The sequence below is a fragment of the Bos grunniens genome, chromosome 4 (assembly GCF_055505025.1).
Source record: "Bos grunniens cultivar Pamir isolate PY7600 chromosome 4, Bosgru_T2T1.0, whole genome shotgun sequence".
Lineage (NCBI taxonomy): Eukaryota > Metazoa > Chordata > Mammalia > Artiodactyla > Bovidae > Bos > Bos grunniens.
Genome location: NC_141168.1, coordinates 2,325,853 through 2,342,029, shown reverse-complemented (window position 1 = coordinate 2,342,029; position 16,177 = coordinate 2,325,853). Strand labels below are relative to the sequence as shown.

The 16,177-nt window shown below is 55.4% G+C and overlaps 1 long non-coding RNA gene across 1 annotated transcript in view; it reads right to left on the bottom strand.

The window, feature by feature from the left end:
* Positions 1-1,916: 1,916 nt before the first annotated feature.
* The window catches only part of LOC147373379 (uncharacterized), a 212,402-nt gene continuing 198,141 nt past the window's right edge, over positions 1,917-16,177 (bottom strand). Inside the window, exon 3 of the long non-coding RNA XR_015161853.1 lies at positions 1,917-2,714. This is a non-coding gene — a long non-coding RNA (uncharacterized LOC147373379). The remainder of the gene's footprint in view (positions 2,715-16,177) is intronic.

Genomic DNA, 16,177 nt, shown 5'->3' with positions numbered 1-16,177 from the left:
TGTAGGATGCTTTCTCCAGGACCCCTGGTCAGCAAGCGAAGAATTCTGCTTTATACAATGCCTCTCTCTCTGTGCTTCCTTTAAATTTTGAGAATAAGCATTTGCTATGGTTTGTTAATTACTTGTCAAAGGAATCAGGCAGAGGGAGATTTTTAATGTGTTAGGAGCTAATGTTGATTGAAAATCAATCAGAAATTAGGCTAGGGTTTCCTGCCCTGAGATGATTCCATAAGTCAATACAGAAATGGGCTGAGAGTTGGAAGATTCCATTTTCAGGCAACTTTTAGGATGACATCATTTCCAGGAAGTCAACACTTGAGTCATAAAATAGCACCTAAAAATAGAAAGCACCTCGCTGAGCTTCCAGCTCGGCCAGGACTCTGCCCGCGCCTCAGGCAGGAGAGGACTCAAGGTCATTTCTAGAACAAAATCACCATCAGAAGCTGCAGCAGAAAATCTCCCCAACCCCGCCAGCTCATCCCACTCCTTCCAGCCCAGGGCCTGGGGCAGCCTGCATCCTTCGAGGGCCGGTTCTCACAAGGGAGCCCCAAAAGCCGCGGGACTCTGGGGCCAGGTCCGGGGACAGCCAGCAAGTGTGTGGGTCTGGGGAGGCAGCGCCGTCCCCAGCACCCCCCAGTCAGAGACCCCGTGTCCAAACAGCATGAAGGAGGGGTACATCCATGTACTGCCCCCCCTCTTGGCCACCCAAAAACCCCACCTCCATCCTCACTTCCTGCTGTCAATCAGGGGCAGCTCGGGGCGGGAGGGCCACCAGGCCAGCCACTGACCCATGCTCACGGCGGCCCCAAGGTGGCAGGCACCACGCCCCCAGTGATGGGATCAAGGATGCCACCTGGTTCATTTACTTTATTTTCTTAAGAATTGTATGCAATTAGATATACAATTGGAGAAGGCAATGGCAACCCACTCCAGTGTTCTTGCCTAGAGAGTCCCGTGGACAGAGGAGCCTGGCGGGCTGCTGTCCACGGGGTCACAGAGTCGGACGCAACTGAGCGACTTCGCAGCAGCAGCAGCCGATGCACAATGTGATGGCCCGACACACAGGGAAGTGACGGCCACAGCCAAGCCGACACTCACTCCCCACGCACTCCTCTCTGCGTGTACATCAGGGGCACTGGACATGCACCCTCACACAAGCTCCCTAGCATCAGTGCAGGGTCACTCCCTGGGGTCCCTAGGCAACCCCACGGTGGCCTGCTTGCTCGAGTGGCTCGGCTATAGTGCTGAGGGAGGCTTCAGCACGAGAAGCGGTGTCACCCGCTGCAGAGACGCTGGCAGGCATCAGAGAAGGACTGTCACGGAGACCGGGGTCAGGCCCATCCCTGTCATTGGGCGAGAAGCACCGACACTGCAGGGAGCACAGCGGGGCTGCTGGAGCGTCCCGGGCCACCCTCAGAGGCCGCAGCGGGGGGCCTGGAGAGCAGCTCCTTGGACACGAGGTGGAAACTCGGGACCCAGGGTCTAGTCTGGGGTCACCTGGGCATCCCTGCTGGCTCAGCAGTAAAAGAGTCTGCCTGCAATGCAGGAGATGCAGGAAACGCAGTTTCAACCCCTGGGTCGGAGAGATCCCCTGGAGGAGGGCATGGCCACCCACTCAAGTATCCTTGCCTGGAGAATCCCATGGACAGAGGAGCCTGGCAGGCTACAGTCCACGGGTTTGCATAGAGTCGGACACGACTGAAGCGACTGAGCATGCACACACACGCTGGGGTCACCTGCATCTCGTCACCGTTAGCCCTAAAGCCTGTAGACAGAAGGACACGTGGACAGCCAGCTGTCAGTGGGGTCACTGCTGCTACTGATGCCATGGGTGGTGGTGGTCTGGTTGATCTGTTTGCTCCCTGTTCAAAGGCAAAGCTTGGATTTGGTGGAAACATAAAGCTTGACCCTGTGTGGAAAGCATGCGTCCTTTATCTCAATTCCATTATTTTAATAAGAAATTCAATTTTTATGGGTAAAAACACGTCCTATAGAAAGGACACTTCTGAGTATCACCACAGCTCCTTCCCAACCAACCTCAGGCCCTTTGGCGGGAACTTGTGTGAAGAGGACTTCAGTGTCTTCACCAAGACCCTCTTGGCAGCCACCAGCTGTGGCAGGAAGGAGCTCAGACCGAGAGGCAGCACCCGAGGGCCTGAGCAGGTCGGGTGACCACGTGACAGAGACCCCACCTCCGCACGCACGTCCGTAATTCGAGTTCCGGTTCCTCCTGGGCTTGCTCCCTCCATCTGCAGTGGTCTCCTCCCGGTGAATTCTGAGGCCTCTGCGGTTGAGGACACCCTGCCCCACGCCCTCTCCCGGGATCCAGAACCGCAGCTGGGCCGGGTGTCCAGCCCGGGCCCGACCCTCCTGCCGTTTTCAGGTGCTGCTCCGAGACTCGTGTTTCCCAGCCTCCTTTGCCACCCAGACCTCCGGTGACAGGCCAGCGTTCTTCCGACAGAGAGGGTCGTCCCCGAGCCGAGCCGTGCTCCCTGCATCCCTGGCTGGAGATTCTCCACCTTCGCTGAGAACCAGTGATGCACACATGTTACCAAGGTGGGGGATGTGGGTCTGGTCCCCACAGCCAGCCTCCCGCACGCAGGTTGCTCTCAGACGACTGCTGTCTGTGGGCCGTTTTTGCGTTCAGTGCTTTTCTCCACTTCATTGAAACGAGGGAGGCGTTATGAAGAGGCTTCGCTCGTCTACTTGAGCTACTGCAGTCAGGAAAAAGCAACACGCAGAAACGTTCCCAGCGGCAGACCCAAAATACTGTTCCCCTACCGACCTCTCCCGCTCTACTGTGCCACCCGAAGGCGCTCGGGAAAGGAAAGCGGAGCCAAAGCCCTCCGTGTCGGACGTCAGCCCGCACGGTCATTCTCCCCAATGTCTGTGGCTGTGTTATTAATTCATTCACCAGGCCCGCCCCAACATTTTAATGAAGTGCTGGCTCGGTGGCCGGGCCTTATTCTCTGCCTTTCATCCCAGAAGTCTCGAAGGCAAAGGAAACACAGCCTAGTCGGGGGATCGTTCCCAGATCGTGTGAGCTCCCGGGGGTAGCACATTACTACCTCTGCCGAGTGACTCTTTAAGGAGCCCCGTCGGGGGAGTGCTAGGTTTCGGGAGCCCCGGGGGGAGCGAGGAGAGGACGGGAGTCGGCAGCAGCGGAGAAGAGCCCCCGACTGCAAGAGCCCACCGAGGGCCCCCCAGCGGGCCGCCCCAGCCCTGGCTGCAGGCCCTCCCAGGTTCTCCTGCACTCAGGCTGGTGGGACCTGAGAAGCCTGCATCTCCTGCTCACACATGGTGGGGGTGGGGGTAGGGTCGTGCTGGGGCCACTCCCGAGGGTGGCCTTGTTGCCCGGGCGGGCTCCCCACACTGCCACCCGCCTCGCCCCCGCCCAGCTGCCCTGCTGAACAATGAAGATAAAGATGCCCGTCTTGGGGCTGTTGTGAGACTCGGGGTAGATAACAGCGGCACTTGAGCTTATGTGAACCAGAAAGCTCCGCCGGGTGTGCAGCGTGAGCATCGCTGTGACCGGAAGTCTGGGCGCTGGAGCTGCGGAAGGAGGCTGGAAGCTTCCCGCGGCCTGGAGCCGGGCCCTTGGGCTGCTGGGCTAGGGCTCCCATCGCCCTCCCGCCGCAGGGCCCAGGCCAGCCCCAGAGAGCCACTCGGGACAGGCACCACACGGGTTCTCAGCTACCCCCGCTCTGCCGAGTCCTGGGTGCATGGCTGGGGCCACCAACCAGCTTGTGACTGAACTGAGTCGATCCGCCGTCTACAATGGGGCTCTTCTCTCCACTTCCCACCACAGCCTCTGGGCAGCGCCCAGGCTTCCCTCCAGAAGGCCCCCTGGGCAGCGCCTGTGAAACAGGCCAGCACCCCGAGCAGGGACCCCCACCTCTAGCCTGACGTCTAACCCATCAGGAGGGCACTTTCCCCAGACGACAGACGAGGAAGCTGAAACCCCGAGATGACGATGGGGGCTTGAGGACCGAAGCCCGGGACCCCACCCGACGCCAGCACTGGCCTGTGATCGCGGGTACCGTCAGGGTCCAAACCAACAGCAGATGAGGCTGGACTGTCCACTGCTCTTGGCTCTGGTGGAGCAGCGGGCGGCAGAGCTGGCGGAGAAGACACTACGAGGATAGGCGGCGCCCTGCAGAGAGGGGCCGGGGTCTCAGCCCTGCCCGCAGCCCGGCCCACCCTCCGTCACTCGGGCTCGCCTCCCATCTGTGGGCTGTGAGGTGTGGATGGGGGAGCGGCCAGGAACCAGATGCCCACTTTCGTCTTAGGACCCATGGGCAGGGACAGCCAAGCCCTGTCTCACAGGATCCCATGTTCTCTGTGCTAAGAACCCGAGCTTGAATGACAAGCAGGGTGCTTGTCCCCAGGGACCAGGAGGACCGAGTGGGGTATACAGGTTGGAAGGGGGCGATCACAGGCCTTCCTGGGCCCCCCAGTGAGGCCCCCACAGAACAGGGTCCCCTCACGCCTGCAGCCACCCTTCTCCCCGACACGCCTGCCACCGAGGGCACTGTGTCCTGGGATGCACACGTGTAGGGTCTCGAGCCTGCAGAAGGAGCTGGGGCAGCCTCTCAAGGGAGTCTGTCCAGGTGAGGAACTGCCCGAGGAGCCCTTCACTCAGCAGAATCTCCTACCAGAGCTCTGCTCCCTGCAGCGACCGTGGTGGCCGCTGCCAGCCACGCCCTCGACAGGCGAGGTCAAGTGCCCCGCACAAGGGAGGGGCTCGCAGCCCCGTGCCCTGTGACCTCCCACGATCACCCCATGACCTCCCGTGCATTGTTGCCGGGTCACGGAGGGAATGTCGCCCCGGAAGGGTCACTGCAGACATCCAGCCCCACTTCTGCATCCTCCAGAGACAGAAGAGCCCGGCAGAGCTCTGAGGATTCGCCCCAGGGCACAGGCTGGTCAGCCTGAAGGTGTGAACAAAAACCCAGCTTTTGGCGCCATCCTGCCATCCAGAGGCATGTCTCAATGGGGATATAAAGGCCAAAGTGAAAATATGTGGAGAACATTCTCTGCCAACAAGTGGCCTATATTTGGAATTCACACAAAGGCAGGCAAGTCACTCAGATAAACCAAGTAAGTATCCAAGGGGGACTTTCCTGGCGGTCCAGCGGTTAAGACTGTGCTTCCAATGCAGGGAGTGTGGGTCTGATCCCTGGTCGGGGAACTAAGATCTCACACGCAGTGCGTCCCAGTAGGTGGCCAAGTAGGAATACAGTGACTAAACATTGACTGAAGCCTTGGGTAGATCCAATAAGCTTTCCCAGACCTCAATCCCTCCTTCTATGAAGTTAAGGAGTTCTAATTCCTTAATAATGTCTTTCCTGGATCTTAATGATCTTGGGGAAGTCTCCATTGAAGAAACGGACTAGGAATTAAATAACAGGAGGAAAGGAGCACACAGCTGTTGGGAACCATAGATTTTGAACCAGTTTGCCGACATCGGGTATCTTTTCCCTGAACAAACAAGGAAATCTCTAAAAATTTTTGTTGCTTCTTCTTTTAAAAACCCTTCTTAGGCCTTCCCTGGTGGGAAGAATCCAGTGGTTAAGAACCCACCTTGCAATGCTGCGGACATGGGCTCAATCCCTGGCTGGGGAACTGGGATTTCATGTGCTGCAGAGCCACTGAGCCCACGGGCCACAACTAGAGTGTCTGTGCACCACAAGGAAAGGTCCCACATGACGCAATGGCGATTCCTGAGTGCTGCAATCAAGATCCGATGCAGCAAAAAAAAACAAATATCAAAAAACCTATTCTTCATCATCAGTCTCGCACTAGGAGTGTTCCTTGGTGACCTGAGACGCCCAAGCAGAGCCAGCAGGCAGAGAGGATGGGGCATCGGAAGAATGGTAGGTATGTGTCCAGCAATCACCTCAATGGCCAAACTAAGTTCCTTCCCCTCCAGCTTAATTTTCAGTTGCAATTTATCAGTTAGGCAAAGACTGGTTCAGCTCTTGGAGAAACAACCACGTGTCTGTGTAAGAGAAGCTGCCAAGAGGTGAATGTTTAGAGAGAAAAGTCCTAAAGCATTAGGGATGAAAGGGTATTTTAGAGAAGGCGACCCCTCTCTTCGGACCATCCTTCACAGAGAATCATTCTGGTTCCCCTTGCCAAAGGCTTAAAAACGCATCTCTGCGTTCACTTTTACAGCAATTATTAATCTACTACCACTCAAGTTTCCATCCTTTTTAAACCACCAATATTTTAACCAGCAGGTCCCCTAAATCAATTGCGGACACACTGCAGCGTGTCTGGAAATGCACTCGCAGCACACACGGTACAGATGGTTAAACACCTGCAGGACAATTAAACACGATTACACACATTCCTGATAAGCCAGGCAACCTTGCCTCCTGTGTGCTCCTCTGCAGCACCCACCAGTATGTCGGTCAGTTAATAAAAAGACAGTTACTAAGCCCTGACTCTCTACCCAGCCTGATCTCAGGTGTGGTTTAGAATACATTAGAAAAGGCCCTCAAGTTTATCATCACCAATATTCAAAAGAATTTGAAGATCAAGGTCCTAAGTAGGAAATCTGAAAAGGAAGAGATTAGGATTTGGCTGAAGTTGTTGAAAGATGTAGAAGAGCAAAAAAAAAAAAAAAAAAAGGCACACGAGGCTTCACCTGATCCTGGGCAGAGGGGTAAAATCTGCATCCCCTAAGAGAAGATGGACCTCTCAGCAGTGGAAGACAGCGTGAGTACAGGCAGAGGGTACACTCGAGCGGCCCGGAAGAGGGGCTGCAGGGGTCGCGTGGAAGAGACCGTGACGCAGGTGAGCGTGTGTCTCCATCAGTGAAGTGGGGCTTAGGAGTCAAACAGGAGAAGACAAGGCGCACAGTAACTTTTGTAAAACCCCAGGCTTTGAATGCTTAGAGGCACTGTGAGGTGCTTTCTGGACGGGCGTGTGCCCACTCAAAGGTGCAGAGCTGGCGGGAGACACGGCCCCAGCGCTCAGTCAATCGAGGCGACGACAGAGGTGCTTGCGCTGCGCCCTCCTGGGCTGTTCCTCTGCCGACGGACTCGGGGTGTTGCCAGGTCTGAGCCATGGTGACTCCGCTTCAGTGGACGCGGGGCTTGCAGCACATCTTCGGTACGTTGCTTAGTCTCCTTTGATCACACACCCAGAAGCGGGCCTGCCGGACCGTATGGTAGCTTTCTTCACGTCGTTCCTAAGTCTGGCAGTGGACGGGTGGTCTTTACCTGCTCACTGGTGGACTCTTTCCTTCATGAGCTCCTAGAGTCTGTATTTGTCCTCTTGTTTTATTGAGGTAAATTGCCTTAGCAGTTTTAACAACTCATGATAACAGACTGGGTCAGGACAGCCCCTTACCTCCAGGCAGTGTGTCTCAAACAGGAGAGCTTTCGTTTGCCATCTGCGCATCCTGTGAATTTAATACATTTCCTTTGGCATTTTCAAGTAGACCTTTTAAATGACCATTTGTCGCAGAAAGCGGTTTCCTCCACGCGAGGAAGCCGCACCGTTGCGAATCCGAGTTCGTGCTCTGAGCAAATGGGAATCCTCCTTCTGTCCTGGGTGGCTTCGTGAGTAAATCCGTGTAGGTCTACTCTGTTCCCGCCGTTGAAGGCAGCAGCACAGGACTGCCCGACCCAGGGCTTCTCTCCATCGGCCTCACCGACACACTGATACCCACGCGTATATTTCTTTTAACATAGCTTCCTCCATCCCTCCTGATGGTAACTCTGCCTCCCCTGATTGCTGAGACGCCATGCCACACTGGACCCAGCCCGCCTCCTTCCCTCCTTCCAAGCGAGGGACTGTTGGCTCTCCCCAGGGGCAAGGGCCCTCCCTCTGGAGGCGGGCTCCGTCTGCCTTCCGGAGGTCTGCAGCTGGGTGCCCCTCCTAGGAGCCCTCCCTCCTGGGGCTCTCTCTGACCTTCTCTCTCCTTGGCAGCCTTCCCTCGTATATTGTGTTTCAGGCTCATAGATGTCTCCCGATTTTATTGTAAAGAGGGCATTTGCATTTTTATTCTTATTCTTCTTGAGGCTTCAGGCTGATTTTTAAGAGACCCAGATGGAAAAATGCCATCTTTACATAGCTAATTCTAAACAGGAATCTCCCGGTAAATTCTGAGTAAGTTTTTAAATGCAAAGAGGGAAGAAAGAGGCTAACGGGAGGACTCCTGAGGTCTGAGTCACACTGACCTCGGGAACACACAGGCAGATGCCTGGTGGGTGAGCCCAGGAAAAGGCTGCCCCCCCAGGAACCTGCGCACGGGGCCCCACGCTCTTTGGAGATCAAGTGAAGACCCGAGGGGGCTTTAAAGCCTGCCGGGTGATCTCACCAGGAAACCAGAGACTGCGCGCCCCCCCCAGGATGAGGGGCCAGACATCAGCGCGGGCGGGCGGAGGTGTCTTCCCATGGGCAACGGTCTGGGACGTGTGTCCCCAGGACCCACCGTCAGAGGCAGAGAGACAGCGTGCACCTGCGTTCTGAACTTTTCTGTGCCTTCTTTTTCCTTTTAGTGAAATTCCCTTTTTATAAATAAATTACAGTCTCAGCTTACTCGAGGAAAATAAAAACAGCATCTTCTTCATTTCATCCACGATCAGCCCAGAGAGAAAAAGGTGAAGATCAGAGAATGATTCGATTCAGGGAAAATCATAAAACAAATGAACGAGGCACATGTATGTGCCTGTGTGTGCACCTGCATGTGTGTGTGTGCCTCTGTGTGTGTGCATGTCTGAGTGTGTGTGTGTGAATGTCTCTGTGTGTCTCTGTGTGTGTGTGTGTGCATGTCTGAGTGTATGTGTGTGTGAATGTCTCTCTGTGTGTGTCTCTGTGTGTCTGAGTGTGTGTCTCTGTGTGTGTCTGTGTACGAGTGAGCATGTGTGTGTGTGTGCACGAGACATATGAAAGAAAGGACTCCTCCTGCTGGCACACCGTCCTCTCAGACTGGAATGGTCACTCCTGACCTCCACTTCGCTCAGCAGGACAAGTGAGGCTCAGTGGACAAGCAGCAGCTTTGGATGAAGGAGGTGGGGGCCAGAAGGGAAGAGCCTGGAACACCTAGTTAAAGAGAGAACGCCCGCTCCGTGGCTCAGCTGCCACAGATTTCCAAGAGTTCACCCCATGTTCCCATTTAGTCTCTAACCCTCCGTGTGCCCACCAGCACCCTCCATTCCGAGAGGGGCAAGCAGACACCAGGAGGTCATAAATGGCACAGCTGCCGCTCCCAGGCTGGAGAAGGGACCCGGCTCTCTGTTCCACGTGCTCACGGCGCTCCACCGAGCCATCCGATCGCGATGCATAATTAATAGCAGGAAATGCAGGACCCCGCTCTCTGTCGCCTCCGATTCCCAGAGGGCTCAGTAATGAACTTCCACTTCCAACAAGAATACCCATCTCTGAGACAGATGTTGTCCCAACATGGAGCCAGGCCCCCCGCTTTACCTTCGGGTAAAACCAGGCCAGGCCTTCAACACCACAAGGACGGCCTCCCTGTGTCAGGAGGATGTGAGACCCATGTGCTCCCAGACCCAGCACAGCTCTTGTGAGCATCACTGCAGACCAGCACTGGGATCGGCCAGTGTCCTGAGGGACAGCGACCAGGCCATGTGACTGGATCTGAATTCATCCTTACCACCAACTGCCCTCACATACTCTCCACGCTCCTGTGCCTTCCTCAGATTCTAAACTGGCTATTTTCCTGTTAACTGATCAAATAGCATGCTTCACTGAAGTCAGTTTGTTACAGGACAGCACCAGACGAAAACGAGAATAAGAGAGAAAAATGCCAACTGACACCATCACAAGTGAAAAGGGACGCACACGAAGTTCCCCTGGGAACCTGAGTGCTGTTACCAGTGGGAATTAGAGCCCAGTTGGGTTTCACTTTGAGGTAATTTGTCTCTTCGCAGTTGGTTGACTTATTGCAGGAACAGTGACCTGTCAGCAAGCCATTGGGAAGTGTCAACAACGCACAGTATCCTTTTAAGGTTTTGAACCCAGGATCCAGAAATCTGAGTCCAAGACCCAGGTCTGTTGGGCAGCGGGGTGACCTCTGGGAAGCCATCCCCCCCCCAGGCCACAGCTTCCTCACTTGCCTGGGTGTGGTCTGCACCCACACATCTAACAGTCCACGGACATGGACTAAGGGTCCACGAAGCCTGGGCCACACATGGAGGACAAAGGGAAGGGGGAAACCGAGCCGGTGGCCATGCTCCTGGGAGCTCAGAGTGGGGCGGGCGGCAGATGTAGATGAGGAGACGCACAGTTCAGACATGCGGGGCCGCCCCCTGGGGTAATCCAGAGGAAGGCAAACGTATTTATCACACCCCGACACCCAAGTCACCCCTCTCCTCGGACATGACCCCATCTGGAAATTCCAGACTCCCAAGTGCAGGCGGAGAGGAGGTCTATCATCCTGGGAAACGGCAGCAGCTTCCAAGGAAACTGACCAAAATTGGAGGAGTGACCTCTTCTCTTGTCCCTTCCTGGGGAAAAGCCGCCAGTGAGAGCAGCACAGCCCCCACCGCGGAGCAGCACGTGGCTTTCTCCTGCTAGAGCGCCAAGCATGATGGCCCGCAGCCCCGCGAAGCCCCAACGGCCCGGCCCGGCCTCACCTTCCGATAAGCACGGGCACTTACGTCGCGCAGCTGAGTTTCTGACATAAATCATTTGAGACCGTGTGTATTTCATCTTGGTTGATTCAAGAAATTACAAGTGTCCTAATGCTCAGTGGCAGAAGTTGACATATCAAAGGATTCGTAGGAACATCAACAAAAAATAAATCACCTTTTCACTGCCTCTCCCCAAAACTAAATTCCTCGTTTTACAAAGACCATATAATCCTTTCATTTTCAAACAAATACCACTGCATCATTGTTGTTCTAGCATAAGCTCACATAAATCTTGCAGTGAGGAGCACCCTTTAATGGCCCTGCCTGAAGGGCCCTCGCGACACCGGCACAGGGCAGAATCCGAGGGGATTACACATGTCCGGACAGTCGGGACGATCGGAGCACAAAGGCCCCCTCCTGAGAACCCTCCACAGGCGACGACATGCTGCACTTTCCTGTCTCGTAAAAGGAGGCAGGAAGACAGTTATAACATGAATTGGCACTAAAGGCATGTACTGGTTATCGAATCTATTAATTTGGGGTTTAATATTAACTCTGGTGTCTGCTATGACACGCATCTGACCCACATGGGCTGGTGTGGGGAGGGGGGCGGTGGGCTGGGCACCATCACGTCTCTGGGGGGAGATGAGTGGCCGGGGGCAGGAATCGGGGGTGGCATTCTTTCGCTTTGACCTTGTATTCGAAGACAGTGTTTGCTTTCAGACAAGTATTGACTTTACATGGGGCCAGCCTCCTTGAGCCTGACGTAGCACGTTTCTCTGTAAATTTTAAAGGACTGCAGGTTCAAGAGGTAGCTTTTAACTCTAAGACATTTGAGCAAGTTAAGGTGATACCTTCATTCTTCAAAGGAGCAGAAGATGTTCATTCCTAAGGAAGACAGGTGTGCGTCCCATCGCCTAGGCCACTCAGCAGGAGAATGAGGAGTCAGATCCCTGTGTCTATTTTGCCCCACGTTCCCCTAGTTTTTATTTATTCAAAACCAGAGGAAATGCCCTTAAACTTTATATGCTTCATTTGAGGAATGAGGTTAAACTCTGGAAAAAGAATCATACCAATAATAACCATGCCATTTGCTCGAGCTGTTAAAGACAAGTCTGAACCCAGAGGAGTTCTTTAACCCATCAACACCACTGGAAGGAGAACGCTTGAAAACTGTAAGATCCCCTGCAAAACTTTTGATGGCCTGAACAACATCAAGGACTTGCTGCTGAGTGCACCGAGGTGCTCGGGGGAGCAGAGAATGGCCTGCTGGCTAAGGTCTCCCAAGAAGCAGTCCCCAAGCTCTCCAGCCATCAAACCCCTTCCCTCCCCATGCTGGCACTTTCTCACAACTTGCATCCTGGATCCAAGGATGCTCTTGGATCACAGGACCACAAAGAATGTTGAGTATTTTCATGAAATGAAACCACCAAGTGGGTGTCTTCACAAGCAACGACCTGGCTCTCCTTACTGCTGTCCCTCCCTGGGAAGCAGCTTAGGACGCATCCAGGAGCAGAGGCAAATGGATGGATCTGGGGGCCCTGCTGCAGGTTCCAGGAGGGAAGAGGTGCATTTCTTGTTCTTGGGAATAACGCACAGGCTAACCTTCTGAACACGGCAACAGGAAGCTCTCAGAACCAGCCACGCTGCCCTTCCAGACCGCCTCAGTGGCATCTTGCCATGTGGAGAAGAGTCCAGCGGGAGGATGTTTGCTGAGGAGCCATCATCCATGGCGCTTCCCTGGTGGCTCAGCGGTAAAGAATCCACCTGCTAATGCAGGAGATCTAAGAGACACAGGCTCAGTCCCTGGGTCGGGGAGATCCCTGGAGAAGGAAATGGCAACCTGCTCCAGTATTCTTGCCTGGACAATCCCACGGACAGAGGAGCCTGGTGGGCTACAGTCCATGGGGTCCCAAAGGGCTGGACACAAATGAGCACGGCACACACGCCGTTCATCACAGACCGTGACCCATGAGAGGCTGTTTGTCCTGCACCCAGAGGATCTGCTCATCCGCTTCCCTTTCCATGAGGACAGCCTGGATATACCCACCCCGGGTCCCGCGAAAGCCACTCCCAGCTGCGCCGCACTCAGGACGCCAGCAGAGACACGCAGAGACCGGAGGCCCCAGGCCACCTAGAGCCCTGCTGACCGAGGGGCAGGCTCTGAGTCTGCCAGTGCTGGGCGGTGGGGGTCGGTGGAAAACTGCTGTCAGCCGAAAACGCCGCTGCCTGCTCTCGCCATGGGCAGCACCGTGCTTCAGCAGGTGCCAAACACCAGACCTACAGATGAAACCGCAGGATGGACTCAGCCGTCCCCGGCAGGCTGGCGGTGCTGGCGGCCACCCCCTTGGCTCATAGGAGTCTGTGCTGAACACGGGCCGCCAGCTCCCGGACAGGGGCTCAACTCTGCCTCAGGCTCCTCCATGAATCAGGGCAGCTGCGGCCCCCTGTCCACTCACAGTCGCCTCCAGGAGCCCCCAGCCCCTCTCCTCAAGAGCCTGTAGGGCAGAGGAGGAAAGACCCGGGCTTGCCAAGCCGTCCCACCCAGGGTCACCCCTGCTTGTCCCTGTGCTGACGTGTCATGTGGCAGTCAGCTTTAGATGCTGTGGAACCGCCCGGCATACCACTCCCAGGAGCATGAAACGCTGAGCAGGCTCAGGACGGCCCAGAGCTGACCGCAGGCCCGGTGGGCCGGAACCGTGGGGCCGTGGTCCAGTCACTGTGGTTCACGTCCTCGGACGACCTTACTGCTCACGTGGCGGTTTCCCGTTACTCACTTCACCCCAGCTGAAGTTTGCTGTGAATAAAATGCCGGGTGTTACGATAAGCACTGTCTGTGGACTGCCCAGCATCACCTGCTAGAAGATGGTGCAATTATTCCTGCTTTGTAGATAAGGACGGACAAGAGAGGGGAGGCTGAACTGCGTATCTGAACAGCACGTGAGAGAGTCGGGACACACGCTGACCTCTCTGGGTCTCTCTGACCCAACCAGTCAATGGGGTTTGCTCCCGGGGTCCATGTCCCTGGGGGTCCATGTCCCCTGGGGGGTGCGGGCTCCTGTCCTGCCTCAAGCAGCATGGCCTGGAGAGAGGAGCTCGGCTCTGATGGAAAGCAGCCCCCTGGCCTGGGTGCGGAACCGGGCCCCGGTTTGCTGTCTGTCTGTGAGCATCTCACTCCGTGTCACTGGTCACATGGTGCCCACCCTCTTCCTAACAGGAAAGAGCCCCCAGCTCTGCCTCGGGTGCTCAGCCCTGGGGTCTCCTGGCTCCAACCACAGGGTCAGCGTGGGGCTCCAGGGCTCCTTACACGATGTCCCTCCCTGCCTCAGCAGCCAGCCCAGCACGGCTTCCAACACACCTGGCTCGGGAAGCAGGGGCCTGGCCGTCCTGCTGCACTGGGAGCCACACGGGCCCCTACCCACCTGAACCCCAGCTCTCTGGGACGGCTGAACCAGATGATTTCCGAGTTCTTTCTTACCCCTAATATTTTTCAATATTTTAATTTTATAGGAAGTCATCCCTAATATTGGCTGTCTGTTTTTAATTGAAGTCTACTTGAGTTACAGTGTTGTCTCAGCTTCAGGTTGCAGCACAAGGGCTCAGTGCACACGTACAGAGGAGAGTCCCCACACCACACGCAGGTCCTGCTGGTCATCCCTTCTATATGAAGTGCTGTGTGTCTGCTGATCCTAACCTCCCAACTGGCTCTGTTTTGAGTAAAGATGGATGACGGCCTTCCCTGAGTCACGTGAATGATCCTTCCCAGAAGTTAGGGTACATGTCTGGTTCTCACTGTCATCTGCAAACGCCAAGATTTCTGGAAGGGAGCTGAGCAAAGAACCCAGCCCAAGGGATGGCCGGTGCCACAATTCTGGCCTCCTCCCCAGACCGAACCCTTGAGGCTGGCTGGACCTCGGCTCCCACTTCAAGGAGCTGGGGCATGGCTATTTTCCCATCAAATTCTCAGGAAAACGTCTAGATGATATTGAAAGCTGTAGAAGAAAACCAATGTCTCCCCTTCAATTAACCCCAGTGCTTCAGCAGAGGTTGATGTCACCGCCGTAGAATTGTGTTAAACGTGCTGTGTAAGTGAACAGCTCGGTGACCACGAGCACGCCTCCCGATGCTCGCTACCTGCCCTGGGCCAGCTGCTGTCAGAGGCTCAGGCCTGTGCACTCCTGGGCAGGGGCGGGAATGGCTGCGGCCAAGTGTAGCTATCCAGGGCCACGGGCTGAGACCAGCTGCCTTTCCCCATTCCCCTCCGATTAATTCAGACAAACGTGTCCTTTCTCGGCAGACTGAGCCCCGAGAGGCAGCAGGTGTAGATGATAATGACATCAAGCAATGTTTACCAGGCGCCAAAATTCACTGGACATTCACAAAATCAAGATGGCTTTGTAACTCGCCGCAGAAGTGTCCATCTGAACCAGGACGAAGAGCACGCTCTCAGAGACGAGTCTCATTTTGTTTGGGCCAAATGAAAAGATGGACGTGAGACGAGCTCCGACGGAACAGCCAGCTGCCTCGGAGGAGCCGGCTGCGGAATTCGAAAGGCCCACAGAGGTGTGGGCACGGGCCTCACTCCCGGCTCGACGTCCTCAGCAGCGGAATGAAACGCTAAAATGTGGGGCAAAAATCGCTCTTTTTCCTTCACGTGGGAAGGTGTGAAGCACTTTACAGCAGCTCCCGTGGTAAAGACCATCTCTGATCACGTATGGTATTAACTGTGCCAAAGCTACACCGTGCTTGAAGCTAAAGTGTCTCATTACGAAGATAGCACCAAGGAATGTGTCATTATATTATAAAGAAATTACCAAAAAAATAAAAGAAGAAAAAGCTGGATCTTATTCTCTGTCTTCTGTGCAGAATTAAATTCTCTAAGGACCACTGACCATGTTGCCATCCCCCCACGAACCCGCTCCACACTGAGATCCAGCCCAAGAAAAGCCCCTCTGGGGCAGTTAATGGGGAGCTGGTTTGCACTCTGGGGGCTGGAAGGCAGGGTTGCGGAGGTGCTGAGAACCCTCATGCAAAGCCTCTGCCCAAAAAGCCTTTCTAAAAGCTGCCACGCAGCAGAACTTAAAACGGACAGGGGTTGCCAAGAACGAGCTCATAGCCAGACACGAACGTCAGCCAGCCGTCAGGACAGCAAGTGGCTCACTGGAACCTGCCCCACCTTCCCTAAAATCCTGGGGTGTGTTTGACTGGTCGGCCCTCACGAGGAACAGCTTCCATCCCATGGGGCACCTGCCCAGCCCACCTCGGGCTCACGCTCCTGAAAGACAAAGCGCTGGGCTCTGTGCAGCCAGAGGGAGGGGCTGCCCCTCCTCCCCCACTGTGGGCCGGGCAGCCACACGCCCACCCGCTGTCACCAGCCTGGGCACAGAGTGCCCCGGGGAGCATCTGGCCCCGCCAGGCTGGACCCACCTGTCTGTTCCCCTGCTCTCCACCCCAGTAAGACACAGGAACACACGCTCCTTAAAAAGAAACACTTAGACGCTGCTTTGAAGCACAACGGGATAATACAATTTTTTCCCGGAGAGCGCTGCGATTAGATGGAAGCACAA